The sequence below is a fragment of the Hetaerina americana genome, unplaced genomic scaffold (assembly GCF_022747635.1).
Source record: "Hetaerina americana unplaced genomic scaffold, ioHetAmer1.1.p SCAF_8, whole genome shotgun sequence".
Taxonomy (NCBI): domain Eukaryota; kingdom Metazoa; phylum Arthropoda; class Insecta; order Odonata; family Calopterygidae; genus Hetaerina; species Hetaerina americana.
This window is the reverse complement of record NW_027287427.1, coordinates 30,038,090-30,044,225: the sequence shown is the minus strand read 5'-3', so window position 1 is coordinate 30,044,225 and position 6,136 is coordinate 30,038,090. Positions and strand designations below refer to the sequence as shown.

The following is a 6,136-nucleotide window of genomic DNA, read 5'->3' as shown; positions in this document are numbered from 1 at the left end:
CCGATCTAAAATATTCACCCCCTCTGGCCTGCGAAGGTATGCCATTCAGCTGTTTCAAAACCCCGCACCCCGCCGTACATCACCTCTGTCCCCTTCCCTCACAACCAGATGTTACCCTTACACCCGGAGTCACGCGCCCTTCCCCGAGCCAAAAAGGGCGGGGGGAAGGAGAGCGGAGGAGACGCCGCCGTCGGAAGGGCATGGGTAGGTGGAAGTGGTAGTAGGTATGTATAGTGATGCAAGCATTACCGTCAGTCTCGCTCTTTCATATAGGTGGACGCGTTCACGGCTGGGGGGGATGCCGACGGGGAGGGGGGACAGGAGTCAGGGTGGAGGAGGGGATACGAGTGGAGGGAGGGGAGTTGGACGTGCCCCTCACCCTCCCACTCTGACATCACTCCGGTGGAGGAATACGATTGGTCGCTCGTCTTTTGACGTCGGACAGTTAGGCCGATTCCTCGGCTCCTCTCGTCTCAGAAACAAGTTTGCGAGGTGTTCGGGAGGTGTGACACCAAAAAAGTGCGAAAAGGGATAACTTGCGACAAAGGCGCCGCCCGGGGAACGATAGGAATCCACGTGCGGGACGACGAACGGTGAGTGATAATTTCACGCACTTGATCGAAATGAATGGAAGAGTAGTTGTGCGCGTGTGGGCATCAGTGCCAGTGGCGAACCATCGGGGGACAATTTTTGTGCAGTTGTGATGTGCCAATGTGAGAATAATTTGCAATCTATCCAGCAGTCGTGGGCTCACAAATGAAATAGCATTTGGGCTTAACTTTGTGGTCTTCAACTGAGACGGAACCAATAGAAAAAAACTAGGTAAAATCCAAGGTAAGAATCCATTAATTTACCCCAGTGTCATTACTACTGATGACATTCTGCATCGAAAAAAATGGTTTCATACCGAGGATTTCACCAAATATTTTTCAGTCACCTGATCAGTTTCCTGCCGCGACTTTGTCTTAACCTTGGTCGCATCGCCCCAATCCTCATTATGTCCATATGTACTCCTCACAGATGTTATTCCACATTTCCGGCCCATCTCCGAAAGGCTAACATTACTGTAATCGGCTAACCGAGAGAGTATGATCCCGACCAATATATGGAAAAATTTCGGTTTTTGTCCACACATTAATTTCTTGTAATCCCACCTAAGCACTCAATCCTTTGAAATAATTCCTCTCCCCCTTTATTATTTTAAAGGAGGTTGGATAGTGACTGCATGTGTCAATATTTATTTATTTATTCCTGATTTCCTTTATTAATGAGCAGTGATGAAAATTATTTTAACACGAATAAATGCGTATACCGTTAACAGATATGATGTGACTATTGTTTTTAAGACTGTGAAGTTTTTATTAATATTTGACGTGCTCTTATATTTATTTTGGAATAATTCCAATTACCAAAGCTACATAATTTCGGCTGCCTTTTCCCACAAATTAATGAATATCACCTAAACAAAGGCAAATAGGCGCTGTTATGATAACACTATTACGAATTCTATGGCATTACTCGTATGATGTCAGTTTTTCTGGAAAAGGATATGCATTTCCGTATCATTATTCCAAAATTCGTCCAGTATAAGTCCACTGCCATGAGACCATGTATAAAATCATTGATTTTCGATGTCATTTCTAATGAAAACTAACACGGGAAGATATTTCGTCATCGACTCTTGATTAAGGGTACTTTTTAAGGAACATTTAATAAAAATGATATCTAACTGATGTATCGGTTAAACATCCTTAATTTCAAACCTTTCCCTCACCTCCTCAGATCCCCTGTCCATCGCCGATTTCCTCTGCTGAACACTCTGCTCCCCGATACGCTTCCATGCGACAGAGCGTGAGGTTGTCTTGTAGAATATATTAAAATAAAACTAGCAAGTGCATTCGTAAGAAATCACTCGACATTCCGACTAATCAGGCGCATAGAATATAATAAGTAAATATCAATATTTGCAACATAACGAGGAGAGTTTCGACGCGCGCCAAATAAATTTACTTACCCAATATTGAATTGTTTCCATGCCCTATAGCAATGTTCCTCGGTTAACACACGAAATAATTTTGTGGCTAATGTTATTCTTCAAACTGACCGTGACTAACTACACTCAATACAAGATGCTTCAAGAATCATTTTAACAGACGGTGCTATAAGGAATATTCGTAAAAAAAATACCCGACTCCCTTTTAATTCTGTCTCGATATAATAAACTTACAGAATTTGATTATCGCTCGCTATTACATTTTCAACTTCGCGGAAGGAATGAAATTTTACGTCACCACCTGGCTATTCGTTTAGATTGACGTAGTATGAGAAGAGTAAAAAATTCTACGCCTATCAGAGGATAATGGAATGATATCGTTTTATCTTTGTATTTGCTGGAACAGGAAAGATGTTCTTAATCTTTCATTTCCTCCATTCTCAAAGCTCTCGCAATCACAAATTCGTCATAGCAATTTAGATAGGAGCTAACTTCGCCGATGGATCGTAATGCACTTAGCTGCAGTCGAGTTCTGTATTGTAACGTTTGTAAAAGGAGGGGGCGTAGATCTCTTTTGTTTGGCAAGCACACTCAATCCAGTTAGTTATTAATAGAACAATCACCCCATAGACCAACGCCAACAAATCCTGCAAGGGACTCCTCACGGAAATAGAATAAAACCACGTGATCCGGGAAGAAGATTTGAAACAGTCTCCATCCGTGAGAGAAAGAACCCAATATTCGAGTCGAATGTCGGGCTGCGACAATGATTATGATAAATTAATTCCCTATCACCTACACCGCCACAGCCGAAAGTAGAAAGGAGGTGTGGGAGTAATTGCGCTGCGCTGCCGCCCAAGGGATCCAACATGAGTAACAGAGGCTGAGAAACGTATGCCAAGAAATATCACGGCACCACACGTGCGACTAGCGCACGGAAAGTGAAATGAGCGAAGCAAGCATGCGTTAAAAATGGTTGATTATTTCTTTCGGACAACTCTATTACGAGTATGATAACTAAAAAATAATCTCCCGCTTGCATGCGTGAGAATAATTGGACGAATGCTATTATTAATGAAAGGGAGTGGCCGGTTCAAAGAAGGTTGCCATAATTATGGAGGAAATCTTTCTCTCGTATTTATCTGTTATCCCAAAAAAAACATTGTAGATTTCACGAAAATTTTAATAGACCGGTTTCATCATATAAATGATATATTTAGGCGCCTGCTTATCTTTGTTATGATCTGTTATTTCCAGTCGGATACCCTTACCACGCATCTTTACTTCACTTCGATTGATATTCTAGACATTTATTACCAGCGAAAGCATCAGAAATTCCATTGGGAGCTTCTCGAAACTTCAGTGAAATTCCAGTTTCCAATACTTTTTCGTAAAAGCATAGGCACGTCATAATAAAAATGGAATAAAAAGTCATACAGAAACGAAGAATATCAAGATATTAAATTCGTGCTGATGAATGAGTGATTAGGGTTTCAATACGGATACGGATTATGATTTAGCTTAAGATCCTGAATACTCCAGATATCTCCAGAATCATGCGGTCTTTCTATAAAATAGTGTCATAGTATACTGTAACTGTATTATATGGATAGATGACAGCGATAATGTAATACAAAATTGACGCACAATTTAGAAAAAATGTAGCATAGTTAGTTCAACAGATTGAATTAACATTAACACTCTATTCTCATAGTAACTCAATATGTGCATGGAAATATCAAAGAAAACATGACTAGAAAATTGAGTTGACAGAATGGAATTTCCGGCGCGAGGAACATTGAGAAACTTTCCGCAGTGATCGATGTTTTGACAAAACTTCTTGCCAGAATCAACAAAACATTTTGTAACCACACTTTTCCACCTCCATTGCCACTATAAATTTGGAATTGTTAAGAGACACCTCAATAATGCTTCACTATCCCATGCGATCGATTATTTCGACTAACCTAAATGACCTTGAAAACTCAAGCACCCAGTTCTTTTCTGTGGGCTAAGACATATTCTAATAATCATTAAAGGATGAATTTCAATGTTTTAATTATTTCATTCTATTCCAGTGTATGTTACAGGAAATTATTTTTTATAAATGAATAATGTAACCTATAATGATAAACTAATGATCCCTAATTACCCTGAATCCTAAGTAATTTACTCTCACACGTTTAGATTTTTAAATCTTCTAGTTTTCATGAAATAAGACAAAACAATTCTATAGCTAACAGTGTTGAAAACGAGATGAATAATGCAACATACTAACCTCATTTACTTCAACTAACACGTGAGTATTAGATGGTACTCTTGTCTTTAAAAATTCACATAAAATAGAAAACTGTGACAATAAACCAATATCAATATCCAATCTCCTTTGTAAAAATCAGAGCGAATAATTTCTAGAAATGAATTCGTATAGCATGAGAAATGAATAAAGGGGCATATGTGGGCTTATAGACTTCAAGATTCGGAACCAATATGAACTCAAAGAATAGGTTTTCCTTGCAAAAACAGAACGATGAAATCATTTAAAAAAATACTTTATTAATAGCTTCTGTTCCTCTTTAAATTGTTAGAGGTCTTTGGTCTCGTATACTCTCTCCCCTCTCTTTGCATATTGTGGGGTACTACTTCATAGATGCAGATTTTTTAAATGTACCAGGGTAGAAGCGTTGACATAATAACAAAGTGGTCGTTTAATAATTTTCTAAGTAACCTGAGCATTGTGTGAGTCTTAGTGCCTATGCAGTTTAATTCTAATACAATAGATGAACGTATGAGGGAAATAGCAAAACACGCAATTTCAATAAAATCAGCACCTACTTCAGTTTTTTCGGGATGTGGTCACTTAGTGTATTATAACTTTCACTGGTCTCTCTTTTCAAAAAAGAAAACATGCGCTCATGCGAATTGTTTGTTCTTGCTTTATGCAAACACTTCGTCATGTGATTAATCCAAAAAATAGGTTTTCATTCAAAAGACATAAAGAAGAGGGACGTAATTCAATCGTATGTTCTCTTCATTCGCCCTTCTTTGTCTTGTTCCATTCATGTTTTGACTGTACTGGCAACTGAGTTTTCCATTCCCTGATTTATGAACCTTGGGCACGTTTACCTAAATATATCTTCTCAATTGGAAGTTTGCCAAAAACAAATCCCTAAAGATACGCGAGTATGACATTAAATGTTGAACTCCTTTGGGAACACATCAGTGCATAGTGATGAGCCTCCCGGCCCAAACTGTCTGGTGCATGTTTAGTGAGGCCATGCTGGTGATCCTATATTAATTAAGATATCCTCCGAAACTATACGCGGATATTCAATATTTGCTGCCTACCTGCATTGATGCAGTTAAGTTTAGCGCTAGAGAACTGGATATTTCCATAACTACAAGTACACAGAACATAGTTCCCAGTCTAATTACGAGTTTTCAGGACATTTTTCCTAATGACAGAAAGATACCTTCAGCCAGATAGTTTAGTCATGTATGCACCATAAATACTATAATGGACCCACTGCTTGTTTCTGCCGTTCATCCATGAATGAAATAATGGTAAATTTAGCTATGAATAACTTGTGAAAGCTGTAGAAGATGAAAATTGTATACGCTAACGAGATGAAAACTGTTTCATTCTGCTGTTATTGGAACCACGGCAAAATCTTATGATGAGCCATTTCACGAACATACTTCATGAGCTAACGGAGAAGCTATACTAAGATGGTACACTATTCCGTAGCGAAATATTTATTATGAAATTAAAGATGGAATAAATCCTAGTGAATTGGTTTCCTGAATTTTATTCAAGGTTCGATCCGGAAAATGGACAATTTTCTAAGTCTCATTTCGGACAATTTTTGACTCCCGTCTGCAGAATACTGAAAAATAACTATTTCATCCTTGAAATAGAATAGATTATGCCGTAGTTTCCATGGTACGTTACGTTAAGATTCAGGTAAAGTCGGATTTCTTTCAAACCTTTACCGTCCTTATTTTCCTCCCTCTTCACACTCTCCCTAGCTTTTCCCACAAACCTCATTCTTTGCTTAGACTTTCCTTATTTTATTGTTCTCCTTATTCACTGTCATTTACTTAAAGTATGCGTATGTAGGTCTATTCTTAATTTATACATGT

At 38.5% G+C, this 6,136-nt stretch overlaps 1 protein-coding gene across 5 annotated transcripts in view; it reads left to right on the top strand.

The window, feature by feature from the left end:
* Positions 1-376: 376 nt before the first annotated feature.
* Positions 377-6,136, top strand: part of LOC139697581 (uncharacterized) — a 51,234-nt gene continuing 45,474 nt past the window's right edge. Inside the window, exon 1 of one of the 5 annotated variants that reach the window (XM_071596346.1) lies at positions 377-593. The gene's annotated coding sequence lies outside the window, so the exon portion shown is untranslated. Of the gene's footprint in view, positions 835-6,136 lie in introns of all 5 variants that reach the window. The other 4 variants (XM_071596345.1, XM_071596344.1, XM_071596343.1 and 1 more) reach the window with 4 other exon arrangements.